Source organism: Salvelinus fontinalis, chromosome 32 (genome assembly GCF_029448725.1).
Source record: "Salvelinus fontinalis isolate EN_2023a chromosome 32, ASM2944872v1, whole genome shotgun sequence".
Lineage (NCBI taxonomy): Eukaryota > Metazoa > Chordata > Actinopteri > Salmoniformes > Salmonidae > Salvelinus > Salvelinus fontinalis.
The window spans coordinates 1,214,605-1,238,703 of NC_074696.1; the positions used below are offsets into that span (position 1 = coordinate 1,214,605).

General features: G+C 47.4%; 1 protein-coding gene across 1 annotated transcript in view; it reads right to left on the reverse strand.

Annotated features, from left to right (window-relative positions):
• Positions 1-24,099, reverse strand: part of psmg2 (proteasome (prosome, macropain) assembly chaperone 2) — a 40,694-nt gene that overhangs the window by 6,019 nt on the left and 10,576 nt on the right. The window lies entirely within an intron of this gene.

Here is a 24,099-nt window from a genome sequence, read left to right on the forward strand (position 1 = left end):
TACATGTACACTGCTGCTAGTCTGTTTATTATCCATGCATAGTCACTTTACCGCTACCTACATGTACACTGCTGCTAGTCTGTTTATTATCCTAGTCACTTTACCGCTACCTACATGTACACTGCTGCTAGTCTGTTTATTATCCTAGTCACTTTACCGCTGCCTACATGTACACTGCTGCTAGTCTGTTTATTATCCATGCATAGTCACTTTACCGCTACCTACATGTACACTGCTGCTAGTCTGTTTATTATCCTAGTCACTTTACCGCTACCTACATGTACACTGCTGCTAGTCTGTTTATTATCCTAGTCACTTTACCGCTACCTACATGTACACTGCTGCTAGTCTGTTTATTATCCATGCATAGTCACTTTACCGCTACCTACATGTACACTGCTGCTAGTCTGTTTATTATCCATGCATAGTCACTTTACCGCTACCTACATGTACACTGCTGCTAGTCTGTTTATTATCCTAGTCACTTTACCGCTACCTACATGTACACTGCTGCTAGTCTGTTTATTATCCTAGTCACTTTACCGCTACCTACATGTACACTGCTGCTAGTCTGTTTATTATCCTAGTCACTTTACCGCTACCTACATGTACACTGCTGCTAGTCTGTTTATTATCCATGCATAGTCACTTTACCGCTACCTACATGTACACTGCTGCTAGTCTGTTTATTATCCTAGTCACTTTACCGCTACCTACATGTACACTGCTGCTAGTCTGTTTATTATCCATGCATAGTCACTTTACCGCTACCTACATGTACACTGCTGCTAGTCTGTTTATTATCCTAGTCACTTTACCGCTACCTACATGTACACTGCTGCTAGTCTGTTTATTATCCTAGTCACTTTACCGCTACCTACATGTACACTGCTGCTAGTCTGTTTATTATCCATGCATAGTCACTTTACCGCTACCTACATGTACACTGCTGCTAGTCTGTTTTTTATCCTAGTCACTTTACCGCTGCCTACATGTACACTGCTGCTAGTCTGTTTATTATCCTAGTCACTTCACCGCTACCTACATGTACACTGCTGCTAGTCTGTTTATTATCCATGCATAGTCACTTTACCGCTACCTACATGTACACTGCTGCTAGTCTGTTTATTATCCTAGTCACTTTACCGCTACCTACATGTACACTGCTGCTAGTCTGTTTATTATCCTAGTCACTTTACCGCTACCTACATGTACACTGCTGCTAGTCTGTTTATTATCCATGCATAGTCACTTTACCGCTACCTACATGTACACTGCTGCTAGTCTGTTTATTATCCTAGTCACTTTACCGCTACCTACATGTACACTGCTGCTAGTCTGTTTATTATCCTAGTCACTTTACCGCTACCTACATGTACACTGCTGCTAGTCTGTTTATTATCCTAGTCACTTTACCGCTACCTACATGTACACTGCTGCTAGTCTGTTTATTATCCATGCATAGTCACTTTACCGCTACCTACATGTACACTGCTGCTAGTCTGTTTATTATCCATGCATAGTCACTTTACCGCTACCTACATGTACACTGCTGCTAGTCTGTTTATTATCATAGTCACTTTACCGCTACCTACATGTACACTGCTGCTAGTCTGTTTATTATCATAGTCACTTTACCGCTACCTACATGTACACTGCTGCTAGTCTGTTTATTATCCTAGTCACTTTACCGCTACCTACATGTACACTGCTGCTAGTCTGTTTATTATCATAGTCACTTTACCGCTACCTACATGTACACTGCTGCTAGTCTGTTTATTATCCATGCATAGTCACTTTACCGCTACCTACATGTACACTGCTGCTAGTCTGTTTATTATCCTAGTCACTTTACCGCTACCTACATGTACACTGCTGCTAGTCTGTTTATTATCCATGCATAGTCACTTTACCGCTACCTACATGTACACTGCTGCTAGTCTGTTTATTATCCATGCATAGTCACTTTACCGCTACCTACATGTACACTGCTGCTAGTCTGTTTTTTATCCTAGTCACTTTACCGCTACCTACATGTACACTGCTGCTAGTCTGTTTATTATCCTAGTCACTTTACCGCTACCTACATGTACACTGCTGCTAGTCTGTTTATTATCCTAGTCACTTTACCGCTGCCTACATGTACACTGCTGCTAGTCTGTTTATTATCCATGCATAGTCACTTTACCGCTACCTACATGTACACTGCTGCTAGTCTGTTTATTATCCTAGTCACTTTACCGCTACCTACATGTACACTGCTGCTAGTCTGTTTATTATCATAGTCACTTTACCGCTACCTACATGTACACTGCTGCTAGTCTGTTTATTATCCATGCATAGTCACTTTACCGCTACCTACATGTACACTGCTGCTAGTCTGTTTATTATCCTAGTCACTTTACCGCTACCTACATGTACACTGCTGCTAGTCTGTTTATTATCCATGCATAGTCACTTTACCGCTACCTACATGTACACTGCTGCTAGTCTGTTTATTATCCTAGTCACTTTACCGCTACCTACATGTACACTGCTGCTAGTCTGTTTATTATCCTAGTCACTTTACCGCTACCTACATGTACACTGCTGCTAGTCTGTTTATTATCCATGCATAGTCACTTTACCGCTACCTACATGTACACTGCTGCTAGTCTGTTTATTATCCTAGTCACTTTACCGCTACCTACATGTACACTGCTGCTAGTCTGTTTATTATCCTAGTCACTTTACCGCTACCTACATGTACACTGCTGCTAGTCTGTTTATTATCCATGCATAGTCACTTTACCGCTACCTACATGTACACTGCTGCTAGTCTGTTTATTATCCATGCATAGTCACTTTACCGCTACCTACATGTACACTGCTGCTAGTCTGTTTATTATCCATGCATAGTCACTTTACCGCTACCTACATGTACACTGCTGCTAGTCTGTTTATTATCCTAGTCACTTTACCGCTACCTACATGTACACTGCTGCTAGTCTGTTTATTATCCTAGTCACTTTACCGCTACCTACATGTACACTGCTGCTAGTCTGTTTATTATCCTAGTCACTTTACCGCTACCTACATGTACACTGCTGCTAGTCTGTTTATTATCCTAGTCACTTTACCGCTACCTACATGTACACTGCTGCTAGTCTGTTTATTATCCTAGTCACTTTACCGCTACCTACATGTACACTGCTGCTAGTCTGTTTATTATCCTAGTCACTTTACCGCTACCTACATGTACACTGCTGCTAGTCTGTTTATTATCCTAGTCACTTTACCGCTACCTACATGTACACTGCTGCTAGTCTGTTTATTATCCTAGTCACTTTACCGCTACCTACATGTACACTGCTGCTAGTCTGTTTATTATCCTAGTCACTTTACCGCTACCTACATGTACACTGCTGCTAGTCTGTTTATTATCCTAGTCACTTTACCGCTACCTACATGTACACTGCTGCTAGTCTGTTTATTATCCATGCATAGTCACTTTACCGCTACCTACATGTACACTGCTGCTAGTCTGTTTATTATCATAGTCACTTTACCGCTACCTACATGTACACTGCTGCTAGTCTGTTTATTATCCTAGTCACTTTACCGCTACCTACATGTACACTGCTGCTAGTCTGTTTATTATCCTAGTCACTTTACCGCTACCTACATGTACACTGCTGCTAGTCTGTTTATTATCCTAGTCACTTTACCGCTACCTACATGTACACTGCTGCTAGTCTGTTTATTATCCTAGTCACTTTACCGCTACCTACATGTACACTGCTGCTAGTCTGTTTATTATCCTAGTCACTTTACCGCTACCTACATGTACACTGCTGCTAGTCTGTTTATTATCCTAGTCACTTTACCGCTACCTACATGTACACTGCTGCTAGTCTGTTTATTATCCTAGTCACTTTACCGCTGCCTACATGTACACTGCTGCTAGTCTGTTTATTATCCTAGTCACTTTACCGCTACCTACATGTACACTGCTGCTAGTCTGTTTATTATCCTAGTCACTTTACCGCTACCTACATGTACACTGCTGCTAGTCTGTTTATTATCCATGCATAGTCACTTTACCGCTACCTACATGTACACTGCTGCTAGTCTGTTTATTATCCTAGTCACTTTACCGCTACCTACATGTACACTGCTGCTAGTCTGTTTATTATCCATGCATAGTCACTTTACCGCTACCTACATGTACACTGCTGCTAGTCTGTTTATTATCCTAGTCACTTCACCGCTACCTACATGTACACTGCTGCTAGTCTGTTTATTATCCATGCATAGTCACTTTACCGCTACCTACATGTACACTGCTGCTAGTCTGTTTATTATCCTAGTCACTTTACCGCTACCTACATGTACACTGCTGCTAGTCTGTTTATTATCCTAGTCACTTTACCGCTACCTACATGTACACTGCTGCTAGTCTGTTTATTATCCATGCATAGTCACTTTACCGCTACCTACATGTACACTGCTGCTAGTCTGTTTATTATCCTAGTCACTTTACCGCTACCTACATGTACACTGCTGCTAGTCTGTTTATTATCCTAGTCACTTCACCGCTACCTACATGTACACTGCTGCTAGTCTGTTTATTATCCATGCATAGTCACTTTACCGCTACCTACATGTACACTGCTGCTAGTCTGTTTATTATCCATGCATAGTCACTTTACCGCTACCTACATGTACACTGCTGCTAGTCTGTTTATTATCCTAGTCACTTTACCGCTACCTACATGTACACTGCTGCTAGTCTGTTTATTATCCATGCATAGTCACTTTACCGCTACCTACATGTACACTGCTGCTAGTCTGTTTATTATCCATGCATAGTCACTTTACCGCTACCTACATGTACACTGCTGCTAGTCTGTTTATTATCCTAGTCACTTTACCGCTGCCTACATGTACACTGCTGCTAGTCTGTTTATTATCCATGCATAGTCACTTTACCGCTACCTACATGTACACTGCTGCTAGTCTGTTTATTATCCATGCATAGTCACTTTACCGCTACCTACATGTACACTGCTGCTAGTCTGTTTATTATCCTAGTCACTTTACCGCTACCTACATGTACACTGCTGCTAGTCTGTTTATTATCCTAGTCACTTTACCGCTACCTACATGTACACTGCTGCTAGTCTGTTTATTATCCTAGTCACTTTACCGCTACCTACATGTACACTGCTGCTAGTCTGTTTATTATCATAGTCACTTTACCGCTACCTACATGTACACTGCTGCTAGTCTGTTTATTATCCTAGTCACTTTACCGCTACCTACATGTACACTGCTGCTAGTCTGTTTATTATCCATGCATAGTCACTTTACCGCTACCTACATGTACACTGCTGCTAGTCTGTTTATTATCCTAGTCACTTTACCGCTACCTACATGTACACTGCTGCTAGTCTGTTTATTATCCTAGTCACTTTACCGCTACCTACATGTACACTGCTGCTAGTCTGTTTATTATCCTAGTCAATTTACCGCTACCTACATGTACACTGCTGCTAGTCTGTTTATTATCCTAGTCACTTTACCGCTACCTACATGTACACTGCTGCTAGTCTGTTTATTATCCATGCATAGTCACTTTACCGCTACCTACATGTACACTGCTGCTAGTCTGTTTATTATCCTAGTCACTTTACCGCTACCTACATGTACACTGCTGCTAGTCTGTTTATTATCATAGTCACTTTACCGCTACCTACATGTACACTGCTGCTAGTCTGTTTATTATCCTAGTCACTTTACCGCTACCTACATGTACACTGCTGCTAGTCTGTTTATTATCCATGCATAGTCACTTTACCGCTACCTACATGTACACTGCTGCTAGTCTGTTTATTATCCATGCATAGTCACTTCACCGCTACCTACATGTACACTGCTGCTAGTCTGTTTATTATCCTAGTCACTTTACCGCTACCTACATGTACACTGCTGCTAGTCTGTTTATTATCCTAGTCACTTTACCGCTACCTACATGTACACTGCTGCTAGTCTGTTTATTATCCATGCATAGTCACTTTACCGCTGCCTACATGTACACTGCTGCTAGTCTGTTTATTATCCATGCATAGTCACTTTACCGCTACCTACATGTACACTGCTGCTAGTCTGTTTATTATCCATGCATAGTCACTTTACCGCTACCTACATGTACACTGCTGCTAGTCTGTTTATTATCCATGCATAGTCACTTTACCGCTACCTACATGTACACTGCTGCTAGTCTGTTTATTATCCTAGTCACTTTACCGCTACCTACATGTACACTGCTGCTAGTCTGTTTATTATCCATGCATAGTCACTTTACCGCTACCTACATGTACACTGCAGCTAGTCTGTTTATTATCCTAGTCACTTTACCGCTACCTACATGTACACTGCTGCTAGTCTGTTTATTATCCTAGTCACTTTACCGCTACCTACATGTACACTGCTGCTAGTCTGTTTATTATCCTAGTCACTTTACCGCTACCTACATGTACACTGCTGCTAGTCTGTTTATTATCCATGCATAGTCACTTTACCGCTACCTACATGTACACTGCTGCTAGTCTGTTTATTATCCATGCATAGTCACTTTACCGCTACCTACATGTACACTGCTGCTAGTCTGTTTATTATCCATGCATAGTCACTTTACCGCTACCTACATGTACACTGCTGCTAGTCTGTTTATTATCCTAGTCACTTTACCGCTACCTACATGTACACTGCTGCTAGTCTGTTTATTATCCTAGTCACTTTACCGCTACCTACATGTACACTGCTGCTAGTCTGTTTATTATCCTAGTCACTTTACCGCTGCCTACATGTACACTGCTGCTAGTCTGTTTATTATCCATGCATAGTCACTTTACCGCTACCTACATGTACACTGCTGCTAGTCTGTTTATTATCATAGTCACTTTACCGCTACCTACATGTACACTGCTGCTAGTCTGTTTATTATCCTAGTCACTTTACCGCTACCTACATGTACACTGCTGCTAGTCTGTTTATTATCCTAGTCACTTCACCCCTACCTACATGTACACTGCTGCTAGTCTGTTTATTATCCTAGTCACTTTACCGCTACCTACATGTACACTGCTGCTAGTCTGTTTATTATCCATGCATAGTCACTTTACCGCTACCTACATGTACACTGCTGCTAGTCTGTTTATTATCCTAGTCACTTTACCGCTACCTACATGTACACTGCTGCTAGTCTGTTTATTATCCATGCATAGTCACTTTACCGCTACCTACATGTACACTGCTGCTAGTCTGTTTATTATCCATGCATAGTCACTTTACCGCTACCTACATGTACACTGCTGCTAGTCTGTTTATTATCCTAGTCACTTTACCGCTACCTACATGTACACTGCTGCTAGTCTGTTTATTATCCTAGTCACTTTACCGCTGCCTACATGTACACTGCTGCTAGTCTGTTTATTATCCTAGTCACTTTACCGCTACCTACATGTACACTGCTGCTAGTCTGTTTATTATCTATGCATAGTCACTTTACCGCTACCTACATGTACACTGCTGCTAGTCTGTTTATTATCCATGCATAGTCACTTTACCGCTACCTACATGTACACTGCTGCTAGTCTGTTTATTATCCTAGTCACTTTACCGCTACCTACATGTACACTGCTGCTAGTCTGTTTATTATCCTAGTCACTTCACCGCTACCTACATGTACATATTACCTCGACTAACCTGTACATTGACTCGGTAACGGTATATAGCCTCGTTATTTTTACTTTCGTTTATTTAGCAGATGTTTCTTACTTTTTTTTTTTACTCTGCATTGCTGGTTTAGGGCTTATAAGTAAGCATGTCACAGTAATGTCTACACCGGTTATATTCGGCATGTCACAGTAATCCCTTCACCGGTTATATTCAGCATGTCACAGTAACGTCTACACCGGTTATATTCGGCATGTCACAGTAATCCCTACACCGGTTATATTCAGCATGTCACAGTAACGTCTACACCGGTTATATTCGGCATGTCACAGTAACGTCTACACCGGTTATATTCGGCATGTCACAGTAATCCCTACACCGGTTATATTCAGCATGTCACAGTAACGTCTACACCGGTTATATTCAGCATTTCACAGTAATGTCTACACCGGTTATATTCAGCATGTCACAGTAATGTCTACACCGGTTATATTCGGCATGTCACAGTAATGTCTACACCGGTTATATTCAGCATGTCACAGTAATGTCTACACCGGTTATATTCGGCATGTCACAGTAATGTCTACACCGGTTATATTCGGCATGTCACAGTAACGTCTACACCGGTTATATTCGGCATTCCACAGTAACGTCTACACCGGTTATATTCAGCATGTCACAGTAACGTCTACACCGGTTATATTCAGCATGTCACAGTAACGTCTACACCGGTTATATTCAGCATGTCACAGTAATGTCTACACCGGTTATATATTCGGCATTCCACAGTAACGTCTACACCGGTTATATTCGGCATTCCACAGTAACGTCTACACCGGTTATATTCGGCATGTCACAGTAACGTCTACACCGGTTATATTCAGCATGTCACAGTAACGTCTACACCGGTTATATTCGGCACGTCACAGTAACGTCTACACCGGTTATATTCGGCACGTCACAGTAATGTCTACACCGGTTATATTCAGCATTTCACAGTAACGTCTACACCGGTTATATTCGGCACGTCACAGTAACGTCTACACCGGTTATATTCGGCACGTCACAGTAATGTCTACACCGGTTATATTCAGCATTTCACAGTAACGTCTACACCGGTTATATTCAGCATGTCACAGTAATGTCTACACCGGTTATATTCAGCATGTCACAGTAATGTCTACACCGGTTATATTCGGCATTCCACAGTAATGTCTACACCGGTTATATTCAGCATGTCACAGTAATCCCTACACCGGTTATATTCAGCATGTCACAGTAATCCCTACACCGGTTATATTCAGCATGTCACAGTAATCCCTACACCGGTTATATTCGGCATTTCACAGTAATGTCTACACCGGTTATATTCGGCACATGTGACAAATAAAAGGATATTTTTGTTTGTTTTTTATTCTGCTGATGGTGACTATTTCAAAGGGTGTAGCAGCCCCCTATCCACATTGACGGGACAGTAGTGGAGAGTTTTAAGTTCTTCGGCGTACACATCACGGACAAACTGAAATGGTCCACCCACACAGACAGTGTGGTGAAGAAGGCGCAGCAGCGCCTCTTCAACCTCAGGAGGCTGAAGACATTCGGCTTGTCACCAAAAGCACTCAAACTTCTACAGATGCACAATCGAGAGCATCCTGTCGGGCTGTATCACCGCCTGGTACGGCAACTGCTCCGCCCACAACCGTAAGGCTCTCCAGAGGGTAGTGAGGTCGGCAGAACGCATCACTGGGGGCAAACTACCTGCCCTCCAGGACACCTACACCACCCGATGTCACAGGAAGGCCATAAAGATCATCAAGGACAACAACCACCCGAGCCACTGCCTGTTCACCCCGCTATCATCCAGAAGGAGAGGTCAGTACAGGTGCATCACTACCTGTTCATCCCTCTATCATCCAGAAGGTGAGGTCAGTACAGGTGCATCACTACCTGTTCACCCCACTATCATCCAGAAGGAGAGGTCAGTACAGGTGCATCACTACCTGTTCACCCCTCTATCATCCAGAAGGAGAGGTCAGTACAGGTGCATCACTACCTGTTCACCCCTCTATCATCCAGAAGGTCAGTACAGGTGCATCACTACCTGTTCACCCCTCTATCATCCAGAAGGAGAGGTCAGTACAGGTGCATCACTACCTGTTCACCCCTCTATCATCCAGAAGGAGAGGTCAGTACAGGTGTATCACTACCTGTTCACCCCTCTATCATCCAGAAGGAGAGGTCAGTACAGGTGTATCACTACCTGTTCACCCCTCTATCATCCAGAAGGAGAGGTCAGTACAGGTGCATCACTGCCTGTTCACCCCTCTATCATCCAGAAGGAGAGGTCAGTACAGGTGCATCACTACCTGTTCACCCCTCTATCATCCAGAAGGAGAGGTCAGTACAGGTGCATCACTACCTGTTCACCCCTCTTTCATCCAGAAGGAGAGGTCAGTACAGGTGCATCACTACCTGTTCACCCCTCTATCATCCAGAAGGTCAGTACAGGTGCATCACTACCTGTTCACCCCACTATCATCCAGAAGGAGAGGTCAGTACAGGTGCATCACTACCTGTTCATCCCTCTATCATCCAGAAGGAGAGGTCAGTACAGGTGCATCACTACCTGTTCACCCCTCTATCATCCAGAAGGAGAGGTCAGTACAGGTGCATCACTACCTGTTCACCCCTCTATCATCCAGAAGGAGAGGTCAGTACAGGTGCATCACTACCTGTTCACCCCTCTATCATCCAGAAGGAGAGGTCAGTACAGGTGCATCACTACCTGTTCACCCCTCTATCATCCAGAAGGAGAGGTCAGTACAGGTGCATCACTACCTGTTCACCCCTCTATCATCCAGAAGGAGAGGTCAGTACAGGTGTATCACTACCTGTTCACCCCTCTATCATCCAGAAGGAGAGGTCAGTACAGGTGCATCACTACCTGTTCACCCCTCTATCATCCAGAAGGAGAGGTCAGTACAGGTGCATCACTACCTGTTCACCCCTCTATCATCCAGAAGGAGAGGTCAGTACAGGTGCATCACTACCTGTTCACCCCTCTATCATCCAGAAGGAGAGGTCAGTACAGGTGTATCACTACCTGTTCACCCCTCTATCATCCAGAAGGTCAGTACAGGTGCATCACTACCTGTTCACCCCACTATCATCCAGAAGGAGAGGTCAGTACAGGTGCATCACTACCTGTTCACCCCTCTATCATCCAGAAGGTCAGTACAGGTGCATCACTACCTGTTCACCCCTCTATCATCCAGAAGGCGAGGTCAGTACAGGTGCATCACTACCTGTTCACCCCTCTATCATCCAGAAGGAGAGGTCAGTACAGGTGCATCACTACCTGTTCACCCCTCTATCATCCAGAAGGAGAGGTCAGTACAGGTGCATCACTACCTGTTCACCCCTCTATCATCCAGAAGGTCAGTACAGGTGCATCACTACCTGTTCACCCCACTATCATCCAGAAGGAGAGGTCAGTACAGGTGCATCACTACCTGTTCATCCCTCTATCATCCAGAAGGTCAGTACAGGTGCATCACTACCTGTTCACCCCTCTATCATCCAGAAGGAGAGGTCAGTACAGGTGCATCACTACCTGTTCACCCCTCTATCATCCAGAAGGAGAGGTCAGTACAGGTGCATCACTGCCTGTTCACCCCGCTATCATCCAGAAGGAGAGGTCAGTACAGGTGCATCACTACCTGTTCACCCCTCTATCATCCAGGAGAGGTCAGTACAGGTGCATCACTACCTGTTCACCCCTCTATCATCCAGAAGGTCAGTACAGGTGCATCACTACCTGTTCACCCCTCTATCATCCAGAAGGTCAGTACAGGTGCATCACTACCTGTTCACCCCTCTATCATCTAGGAGAGGTCAGTACAGGTGCATCACTACCTGTTCACCCCTCTATCATCCAGAAGGTGAGGTCAGTACAGGTGCATCACTACCTGTTCACCCCTCTATCATCCAGAAGGAGAGGTCAGTACAGGTGCATCACTACCTGTTCACCCCTCTATCATCCAGAAGGAGAGGTCAGTACAGGTGTATCACTACCTGTTCACCCCTCTATCATCCAGAAGGTCAGTACAGGTGCATCACTACCTGTTCACCCCACTATCATCCAGAAGGAGAGGTCAGTACAGGTGCATCACTACCTGTTCACCCCTCTATCATCCAGAAGGTCAGTACAGGTGCATCACTACCTGTTCACCCCTCTATCATCCAGAAGGCGAGGTCAGTACAGGTGCATCACTACCTGTTCACCCCTCTATCATCCAGAAGGAGAGGTCAGTACAGGTGCATCACTACCTGTTCACCCCTCTATCATCCAGAAGGAGAGGTCAGTACAGGTGCATCACTACCTGTTCACCCCTCTATCATCCAGAAGGTCAGTACAGGTGCATCACTACCTGTTCACCCCACTATCATCCAGAAGGAGAGGTCAGTACAGGTGCATCACTACCTGTTCATCCCTCTATCATCCAGAAGGTCAGTACAGGTGCATCACTACCTGTTCACCCCTCTATCATCCAGAAGGAGAGGTCAGTACAGGTGCATCACTACCTGTTCACCCCTCTATCATCCAGAAGGAGAGGTCAGTACAGGTGCATCACTGCCTGTTCACCCCGCTATCATCCAGAAGGAGAGGTCAGTACAGGTGCATCACTACCTGTTCACCCCACTATCATCCAGAAGGTGAGGTCAGTACAGGTGCATCACTACCTGTTCACCCCTCTATCATCCAGGAGAGGTCAGTACAGGTGCATCACTACCTGTTCACCCCTCTATCATCCAGGAGAGGTCAGTACAGGTGCATCACTACCTGTTCACCCCTCTATCATCCAGAAGGTGAGGTCAGTACAGGTGCATCACTACCTGTTCACCCCACTATCATCCAGAAGGTGAGGTCAGTACAGGTGCATCACTACCTGTTCACCCCTCTATCATCCAGGAGAGGTCAGTACAGGTGCATCACTACCTGTTCACCCCTCTATCATCCAGAAGGTCAGTACAGGTGCATCACTACCTGTTCACCCCTCTATCATCCAGAAGGTCAGTACAGGTGCATCACTACCTGTTCACCCCTCTATCATCCAGGAGAGGTCAGTACAGGTGCATCACTACCTGTTCACCCCTCTATCATCCAGAAGGAGAGGTCAGTACAGGTGCATCACTACCTGTTCACCCCTCTATCATCCAGAAGGAGAGGTCAGTACAGGTGCATCACTACCTGTTCACCCCACTATCATCCAGAAGGAGAGGTCAGTACAGGTGCATCACTACCTGTTCACCCCTCTATCATCCAGAAGGAGAGGTCAGTACAGGTGCATCACTACCTGTTCACCCCTCTATCATCCAGAAGGAGAGGTCAGTACAGGTGCATCACTACCTGTTCACCCCTCTATCATCTAGAAGGTCAGTACAGGTGCATCACTACCTGTTCACCCCTCTATCATCCAGAAGGTCAGTACAGGTGCATCACTACCTGTTCACCCCTCTATCATCCAGAAGGTCAGTACAGGTGCATCGCTACCTGTTCACCCCTCTATCATCCAGAAGGTCAGTACAGGTGCATCACTACCTGTTCACCCCTCTATCATCCAGAAGGTCAGTACAGGTGCATCACTACCTGTTCACCCCTCTATCATCCAGAAGGAGAGGTCAGTACAGGTGCATCACTACCTGTTCACCCCTCTATCATCCAGAAGGAGAGGTCAGTACAGGTGCATCACTACCTGTTCACCCCTCTATCATCCAGAAGGTCAGTACAGGTGCATCACTACCTGTTCACCCCTCTATCATCCAGAAGGTCAGTACAGGTGCATCACTACCTGTTCACCCCTCTATCATCCAGAAGGTCAGTACAGGTGCATCACTACCTGTTCACCCCTCTATCATCCAGAAGGAGAGGTCAGTACAGGTGCATCACTACCTGTTCACCCCTCTATCATCCAGAAGGAGAGGTCAGTACAGGTGCATCACTACCTGTTCACCCCTCTATCATCCAGAAGGAGAGGTCAGTACAGGTGCATCACTACCTGTTCACCCCTCTATCATCCAGAAGGAGAGGTCAGTACAGGTGCATCACTACCTGTTCACCCCTCTATCATCCAGAAGGAGAGGTCAGTACAGGTGCATCACTACCTGTTCACCCCTCTATCATCCAGAAGGAGAGGTCAGTACAGGTGCATCACTACCTGTTCACCCCTCTATCATCCAGAAGGAGAGGTCAGTACAGGTGCATCACTACCTGTTCACCCCTCTATCATCCAGAAGGAGAGGTCAGTACAGGTGCATCACTACCTGTTCACCCCTCTATCATCCAGAAGGAGAGGTCAGTACAGGTACATCACTACCTGTTCACCCCTCTATCACCCAGAAGGAGAGGTCAGTACAGGTGCATCACTACCTGTTCACCCCTCTATCATCCAGAAGGTGAGGTCAGTACAGGTACATCACTACCTGTTCACCCCGCTATCATCCAGAAGGAGAGGTCAGTACAGGTGCATCACTACCTGTTCACCCCTCTATCATCCAGAAGGAGAGGTCAGTACAGGTGCATCACTACCTGTTCACCCCTCTATCATCCAGAAGGTCAGTACAGGTGCATCACTACCTGTTCACCCCACTATCATCCAGAAGGAGAGGTCAGTACAGGTGCATCACTGCCTGTTCACCCCGCTATCATCCAGAAGGAGAGGTCAGTACAGGTGCATCACTACCTGTTCACCCCTCTATCATCCAGAAGGAGAGGTCAGTACAGGTGCATCACTACCTGTTCACCCCTCTATCATCCAGAAGGTCAGTACAGGTGCATCACTACCTGTTCACCCCTCTATCATCCAGAAGGAGAGGTCAGTACAGGTGCATCACTACCTGTTCACCCCTCTATCATCCAGAAGGAGAGGTCAGTACAGGTGCATCACTACCTGTTCACCCCTCTATCATCCAGAAGGTCAGTACAGGTGCATCACTACCTGTTCACCCCTCTATCATCCAGAAGGAGAGGTCAGTACAGGTGCATCACTACCTGTTCACCCCTCTATCATCCAGAAGGAGAGGTCAGTACAGGTGCATCACTACCTGTTCACCCCTCTATCATCCAGAAGGTCAGTACAGGTGCATCACTACCTGTTCACCCCTCTATCATCCAGAAGGTGAGGTCAGTACAGGTGCATCACTACCTGTTCACCCCTCTATCATCCAGAAAGTGAGGTCAGTACAGGTGCATCATTACCTGTTCACCCCTCTATCATCCAGAAGGTCAGTACAGGTGCATCACTACCTGTTCACCCCTCTATCATCCAGAAGGAGAGGTCAGTACAGGTGCATCACTACCTGTTCACCCCTCTATCATCCAGAAGGAGAGGTCAGTACAGGTGCATCACTACCTGTTCACCCCTCTATCATCCAGAAGGTGAGGTCAGTACAGGTGCATCACTACCTGTTCACCCCTCTATCATCCAGAAGGTCAGTACAGGTGCATCACTACCTGTTCACCCCTCTATCATCCAGAAGGTCAGTACAGGTGCATCACTACCTGTTCACCCCTCTATCATCCAGAAGGTCAGTACAGGTGCATCACTACCTGTTCACCCCTCTATCATCCAGAAGGCGAGGTCAGTACAGGTGCATCACTACCTGTTCACCCCTCTATCATCCAGAAGGTCAGTACAGGTGCATCACTACCTGTTCACCCCGCTATCATCCAGAAGGAGAGGTCAGTACAGGTGCATCACTACCTGTTCACCCCTCTATCATCCAGAAGGAGAGGTCAGTACAGGTGCATCACTGCCTGTTCACCCCTCTATCATCCAGAAGGAGAGGTCAGTACAGGTGCATCACTACCTGTTCACCCCACTATCATCCAGAAGGAGAGGTCAGTACAGGTGTATCACTACCTGTTCACCCCTCTATCATCCAGAAGGTCAGTACAGGTGCATCACTACCTGTTCACCCCTCTATCATCCAGAAGGTCAGTACAGGTGCATCACTACCTGTTCACCCCTCTATCATCCAGAAGGTCAGTACAGGTGCATCACTACCTGTTCACCCCACTATCATCCAGAAGGAGAGGTCAGTACAGGTGCATCACTACCTGTTCACCCCTCTATCATCCAGAAGGAGAGGTCAGTACAGGTGCATCACTACCTGTTCACCCCTCTATCATCCAGAAGGAGAGGTCAGTACAGGTGCATCACTACCTGTTCACCCCTCTATCATCCAGAAGGAGAGGTCAGTACAGGTGCATCACTACCTGTTCACCCCGCTATCATCCAGAAGGAGAGGTCAGTACAGGTGCATCACTACCTGTTCACCCCACTATGAGGTCAGTACAGGTGCATCACTACCTGTTCACCCCTCTATGAGGTCAGTACAGGTGCATCACTACCTGTTCACCCCTCTATCATCCAGAAGGTCAGTACAGGTGCATCACTACCTGTTCACCCCTCTATCATCCAGAAGGTCAGTACAGGTGCATCACTACCTGTTCACCCCTCTATCATCCAGAAGGAGAGGTCAGTACAGGTGCATCATTACCTGTTCACCCCTCTATCATCCAGAAGGAGAGGTCAGTACAGGTGCATCACTACCTGTTAACCCCACTATCATCCAGAAGGAGAGGTCAGTACAGGTGCATCACTGCCTGTTCACCCCTCTATCATCCAGAAGGAGAGGTCAGTACAGGTGCATCACTACCTGTTCACCCCTCTATCATCCAGAAGGAGAGGTCAGTACAGGTGCATCACTACCTGTTCACCCCTCTATCATCCAGAAGGAGAGGTCAGTACAGGTGCATCACTACCTGTTCACCCCTCTATCATCCAGAAGGAGAGGTCAGTACAGGTGCATCACTACCTGTTCACCCCACTATCATCCAGAAGGAGAGGTCAGTACAGGTGCATCACTACCTGTTCACCCCGCTATCATCCAGAAGGAGAGGTCAGTACAGGTGCATCACTACCTGTTCACCCCTCTATCATCCAGAAGGAGAGGTCAGTACAGGTGCATCACTGTTCACCCCTCTATCATCCAGAAGGTCAGTACAGGTGCATCACTGCCTGTTCACCCCTCTATCATCCAGAAGGAGAGGTCAGTACAGGTGTATCACTACCTGTTCACCCCTCTATCATCCAGAAGGTCAGTACAGGTGCATCACTGCCTGTTCACCCCTCTATCATCCAGAAGGAGAGGTCAGTACAGGTGCATCACTACCTGTTCACCCCTCTATCATCCAGAAGGAGAGGTCAGTACAGGTGCATCACTACCTGTTCACCCCGCTATCATCCAGAAGGAGAGGTCAGTACAGGTGCATCACTACCTGTTCACCCCGCTATCATCCAGAAGGAGAGGTCAGTACAGGTGCATCACTACCTGTTCACCCCTCTATCATCCAGAAGGAGAGGTCAGTACAGGTGCATCACTACCTGTTCACCCCTCTATCATCCAGAAGGAGAGGTCAGTACAGGTGCATCACTACCTGTTCACCCCACTATCATCCAGAAGGAGAGGTCAGTACAGGTGCATCACTACCTGTTCACCCCTCTATCATCCAGAAGGAGAGGTCAGTACAGGTGCATCACTACCTGTTCACCCCTCTATCATCCAGAAGGTCAGTACAGGTGCATCACTACCTGTTCACCCCTCTATCATCCAGAAGGTCAGTACAGGTGCATCACTACCTGTTCACCCCTCTATCATCCAGAAGGAGAGGTCAGTACAGGTGCATCACTACCTGTTCACCCCTCTATCATCCAGAAGGTCAGTACAGGTGCATCACTACCTGTTCACCCCACTATCATCCAGAAGGAGAGGTCAGTACAGGTGCATCACTGCCTGTTCACCCCACTATCATCCAGAAGGAGAGGTCAGTACAGGTGCATCACTACCTGTTCACCCCTCTATCATCCAGAAGGAGAGGTCAGTACAGGTGCATCACTACCTGTTCACCCCTCTATCATCCAGAAGGAGAGGTCAGTACAGGTGCATCACTACCTGTTCACCCCTCTATCATCCAGAAGGAGAGGTCAGTACAGGTGCATCACTACCTGTTCACCCCACTATGAGGTCAGTACAGGTGCATCACTACCTGTTCACCCCTCTATCATCCAGAAGGTCAGTACAGGTGCATCACTGCCTGTTCACCCCTCTATCATCCAGAAGGAGAGGTCAGTACAGGTGCATCACTACCTGTTCACCCCTCTATCATCCAGAAGGAGAGGTCAGTACAGGTGCATCACTACCTGTTCACCCCTCTATCATCCAGAAGGTCAGTACAGGTGCATCACTACCTGTTCACCCCTCTATCATCCAGAAGGAGAGGTCAGTACAGGTGCATCACTACCTGTTCACCCCTCTATCATCCAGAAGGTCAGTACAGGTGCATCACTACCTGTTCACCCCTCTATCATCCAGAAGGAGAGGTCAGTACAGGTGCATCACTACCTGTTCACCCCTCTATCATCCAGAAGGAGAGGTCAGTACAGGTGCATCACTACCTGTTCACCCCTCTATCATCCAGAAGGAGAGGTCAGTACAGGTGCATCACTACCTGTTCACCCCACTATGAGGTCAGTACAGGTGCATCACTACCTGTTCACCCCTCTATCATCCAGAAGGTCAGTACAGGTGCATCACTGCCTGTTCACCCCTCTATCATCCAGAAGGAGAGGTCAGTACAGGTGCATCACTACCTGTTCACCCCTCTATCATCCAGAAGGAGAGGTCAGTACAGGTGCATCACTACCTGTTCACCCCTCTATCATCCAGAAGGTCAGTACAGGTGCATCACTACCTGTTCACCCCTCTATCATCCAGAAGGAGAGGTCAGTACAGGTGCATCACTACCTGTTCACCCCTCTATCATCCAGAAGGTCAGTACAGGTGCATCACTACCTGTTCACCCCTCTATCATCCAGAAGGAGAGGTCAGTACAGGTGCATCACTACCTGTTCACCCCTCTATCATCCAGAAGGAGAGGTCAGTACAGGTGCATCACTACCTGTTCACCCCTCTATCATCCAGAAGGAGAGGTCAGTACAGGTGCATCACTACCTGTTCACCCCTCTATCATCCAGAAGGAGAGGTCAGTACAGGTGTATCACTACCTGTTCACCCCTCTATCATCCAGAAGGAGAGGTCAGTACAGGTGCATCACTACCTGTTCACCCCTCTATCATCCAGAAGGAGAGGTCAGTACAGGTGCATCACTGTTCACCCCTCTATCATCCAGAAGGAGAGGTCAGTACAGGTGTATCACTACCTGTTCACCCCTCTATCATCCAGAAGGAGAGGTCAGTACAGGTGCATCACTGCCTGTTCACCCCTCTATCATCCAGAAGGTGAGGTCAGTACAGGTGCATCACTACCTGTTCACCCCTCTATCATCCAGAAGGAGAGGTCAGTACAGGTGCATCACTACCTGTTCACCCCTCTATCATCCAGAAGGAGAGGTCAGTACAGGTGCATCACTACCTGTTCACCCCTCTATCATCCAGAAGGAGAGGTCAGTACAGGTGCATCACTGTTCACCCCTCTATCATCCAGAAGGTCAGTACAGGTGCATCACTGCCTGTTCACCCCTCTATCATCCAGAAGGAGAGGTCAGTACAGGTGTATCACTACCTGTTCACCCCTCTATCATCCAGAAGGTCAGTACAGGTGCATCACTGCCTGTTCACCCCTCTATCATCCAGAAGGAGAGGTCAGTACAGGTGCATCACTACCTGTTCACCCCTCTATCATCCAGAAGGAGAGGTCAGTACAGGTGCATCACTACCTGTTCACCCCGCTATCATCCAGAAGGAGAGGTCAGTACAGGTGCATCACTACCTGTTCACCCCGCTATCATCCAGAAGGAGAGGTCAGTACAGGTGCATCACTACCTGTTCACCCCTCTATCATCCAGAAGGAGAGGTCAGTACAGGTGCATCACTACCTGTTCACCCCTCTATCATCCAGAAGGAGAGGTCAGTACAGGTGCATCACTACCTGTTCACCCCACTATCATCCAGAAGGAGAGGTCAGTACAGGTGCATCACTACCTGTTCACCCCTCTATCATCCAGAAGGAGAGGTCAGTACAGGTGCATCACTACCTGTTCACCCCTCTATCATCCAGAAGGTCAGAACAGGTGCATCACTACCTGTTCACCCCTCTATCATCCAGAAGGTCAGTACAGGTGCATCACTACCTGTTCACCCCTCTATCATCCAGAAGGAGAGGTCAGTACAGGTGCATCACTACCTGTTCACCCCTCTATCATCCAGAAGGTCAGTACAGGTGCATCACTACCTGTTCACCCCACTATCATCCAGAAGGAGAGGTCAGTACAGGTGCATCACTGCCTGTTCACCCCACTATCATCCAGAAGGAGAGGTCAGTACAGGTGCATCACTACCTGTTCACCCCTCTATCATCCAGAAGGAGAGGTCAGTACAGGTGCATCACTACCTGTTCACCCCTCTATCATCCAGAAGGAGAGGTCAGTACAGGTGCATCACTACCTGTTCACCCCTCTATCATCCAGAAGGAGAGGTCAGTACAGGTGCATCACTACCTGTTCACCCCACTATGAGGTCAGTACAGGTGCATCACTACCTGTTCACCCCTCTATCATCCAGAAGGTCAGTACAGGTGCATCACTGCCTGTTCACCCCTCTATCATCCAGAAGGAGAGGTCAGTACAGGTGCATCACTACCTGTTCACCCCTCTATCATCCAGAAGGAGAGGTCAGTACAGGTGCATCACTACCTGTTCACCCCTCTATCATCCAGAAGGTCAGTACAGGTGCATCACTACCTGTTCACCCCTCTATCATCCAGAAGGAGAGGTCAGTACAGGTGCATCACTACCTGTTCACCCCTCTATCATCCAGAAGGTCAGTACAGGTGCATCACTACCTGTTCACCCCTCTATCATCCAGAAGGAGAGGTCAGTACAGGTGCATCACTACCTGTTCACCCCTCTATCATCCAGAAGGAGAGGTCAGTACAGGTGCATCACTACCTGTTCACCCCTCTATCATCCAGAAGGAGAGGTCAGTACAGGTGCATCACTACCTGTTCACCCCTCTATCATCCAGAAGGAGAGGTCAGTACAGGTGTATCACTACCTGTTTACCCCTCTATCATCCAGAAGGAGAGGTCAGTACAGGTGCATCACTACCTGTTCACCCCTCTATCATCCAGAAGGAGAGGTCAGTACAGGTGCATCACTGTTCACCCCTCTATCATCCAGAAGGAGAGGTCAGTACAGGTGTATCACTACCTGTTCACCCCTCTATCATCCAGAAGGAGAGGTCAGTACAGGTGCATCACTGCCTGTTCACCCCTCTATCATCCAGAAGGTGAGGTCAGTACAGGTGCATCACTACCTGTTCACCCCTCTATCATCCAGAAGGAGAGGTCAGTACAGGTGCATCACTACCTGTTCACCCCTCTATCATCCAGAAGGAGAGGTCAGTACAGGTGCATCACTACCTGTTCACCCCTCTATCATCCAGAAGGAGAGGTCAGTACAGGTGCATCACTACCTGTTCACCCCTCTTTCATCCAGAAGGAGAGGTCAGTACAGGTGCATCACTACCTGTTCACCCCTCTATCATCCAGAAGGTCAGTACAGGTGCATCACTACCTGTTCACCCCTCTATCATCCAGAAGGAGAGGTCAGTACAGGTGCATCACTACCTGTTCACCCCTCTATCATCCAGAAGGTCAGTACAGGTGCATCACTACCTGTTCACCCCTCTATCATCCAGAAGGAGAGGTCAGTACAGGTGCATCACTACCTGTTCACCCCTCTATCATCCAGAAGGAGAGGTCAGTACAGGTGCATCACTACCTGTTCACCCCTCTATCATCCAGAAGGAGAGGTCAGTACAGGTGCATCACTACCTGTTCACCCCTCTATCATCCAGAAGGAGAGGTCAGTACAGGTGCATCACTACCTGTTCACCCCTCTATCATCCAGAAGGAGAGGTCAGTACAGGTGCATCACTACCTGTTCACCCCTCTATCATCCAGAAGGAGAGGTCAGTACAGGTGCATCACTGTTCACCCCTCTATCATCCAGAAGGAGAGGTCAGTACAGGTGCATCACTGTTCACACCTCTATCATCCAGAAGGAGAGGTCAGTACAGGTGCATCACTACCTGTTCACCCCTCTATCATCCAGAAGGTGAGGTCAGTACAGGTCTATCACTACCTGTTCACCCCACTATCATCCAGAAGGAGAGGTCAGTACAGGTGTATCACTACCTGTTCACCCCTCTATCATCCAGAAGGAGAGGTCAGTACAGGTGCATCACTACCTGTTCACCCCTCTATCATCCAGAAGGTCAGTACAGGTGCATCACTACCTGTTCACCCCTCTATCATCCAGAAGGAGAGGTCAGTACAGGTGCATCACTACCTGTTCACCCCTCTATCATCCAGAAGGAGAGGTCAGTACAGGTGCATCACTACCTGTTCACCCCGCTATCATCCAGAAGGAGAGGTCAGTACAGGTGCATCACTACCTGTTCACCCCACTATCATCCAGAAGGAGAGGTCAGTACAGGTGCATCACTACCTGTTCACTCCGCTATCATCCAGAAGGTGAGGTCAGTACAGGTGCATCACTACCTGTTCACCCCTCTATCATCCAGAAGGAGAGGTCAGTACAGGTGCATCACTACCTGTTCACCCCTCTATCATCCAGAAGGAGAGGTCAGTACAGGTGCATCACTACCTGTTCACCCCTCTATCATCCAGAAGGAGAGGTCAGTACAGGTGCATCACTACCTGTTCACCCCTCTATCATCCAGAAGGAGAGGTCAGTACAGGTGCATCACTACCTGTTCACCCCTCTATCATCCAGAAGGAGAGGTCAGTACAGGTGCATCACTACCTGTTCACCCCTCTATCATCCAGAAGGAGAGGTCAGTACAGGTGTATCACTACCTGTTCACCCCTCTATCATCCAGAAGGAGAGGTCAGTACAGGTGCATCACTACCTGTTCACCCCTCTATCATCCAGAAGGAGAGGTCAGTACAGGTGCATCACTGTTCACCCCTCTATCATCCAGAAGGTCAGTACAGGTGCATCACTACCTGTTCACCCCTCTATCATCCAGAAGGAGAGGTCAGTACAGGTGCATCACTACCTGTTCACCCCTCTATCATCCAGAAGGAGAGGTCAGTACAGGTGTATCACTACCTGTTCACCCCTCTATCATCCAGAAGGTCAGTACAGGTGCATCACTGCCTGTTCACCCCTCTATCATCCAGAAGGTCAGTACAGGTGCATCACTACCTGTTCACCCCTCTATCATCCAGAAGGTCAGTACAGGTGCATCACTACCTGTTCACCCCTCTATCATCCAGAAGGTCAGTACAGGTGCATCACTGCCTGTTCACCCCTCTATCATCCAGAAGGTCAGTACAGGTGTATCACTACCTGTTCACCCCTCTATCATCCAGAAGGTCAGTACAGGTGCATCACTACCTGTTCACCCCTCTATCATCCAGAAGGAGAGGTCAGTACAGGTGCATCACTACCTGTTCACCCCTCTATCATCCAGAAGGAGAGGTCAGTACAGGTGCATCACTGCCTGTTCACCCCTCTATCATCCAGAAGGTGAGGTCAGTACAGGTGCATCACTGCCTGTTCACCCCTCTATCATCCAGAAGGAGAGGTCAGTACAGGTGCATCACTACCTGTTCACCCCTCTATCATCCAGAAGGTCAGTACAGGTGCATCACTGCCTGTTCACCCCTCTATCATCCAGAAGGTCAGTACAGGTGCATCACTACCTGTTCACCCCACTATCATCCAGAAGGAGAGGTCTGTACAGGTGCATCACTACCTGTTCACCCCTCTATCATCCAGAAGGAGAGGTCAGTACAGGTGCATCACTACCTGTTCACCCCTCTATCATCCAGAAGGAGAGGTCAGTACAGGTGCATCACTACCTGTTCACCCCTCTATCATCCAGAAGGTGAGGTCAGTACAGGTGCATCACTGCCTGTTCACCCCTCTATCATCCAGAAGGTCAGTACAGGTGCATCACTACCTGTTCACCCCTCTATCATCCAGAAGGTCAGTACAGGTGCATCACTGCCTGTTCACCCCTCTATCATCCAGAAGGTCAGTACAGGTGCATCACTACCTGTTCACCCCTCTATCATCCAGAAGGTCAGTACAGGTGCATCACTACCTGTTCACCCCTCTATCATCCAGAAGGAGAGGTCAGTACAGGTGCATCACTACCTGTTCACCCCTCTATCATCCAGAAGGAGAGGTCAGTACAGGTGCATCACTACCTGTTCACCCCTCTATCATCCAGAAGGTCAGTACAGGTGCATCACTACCTGTTC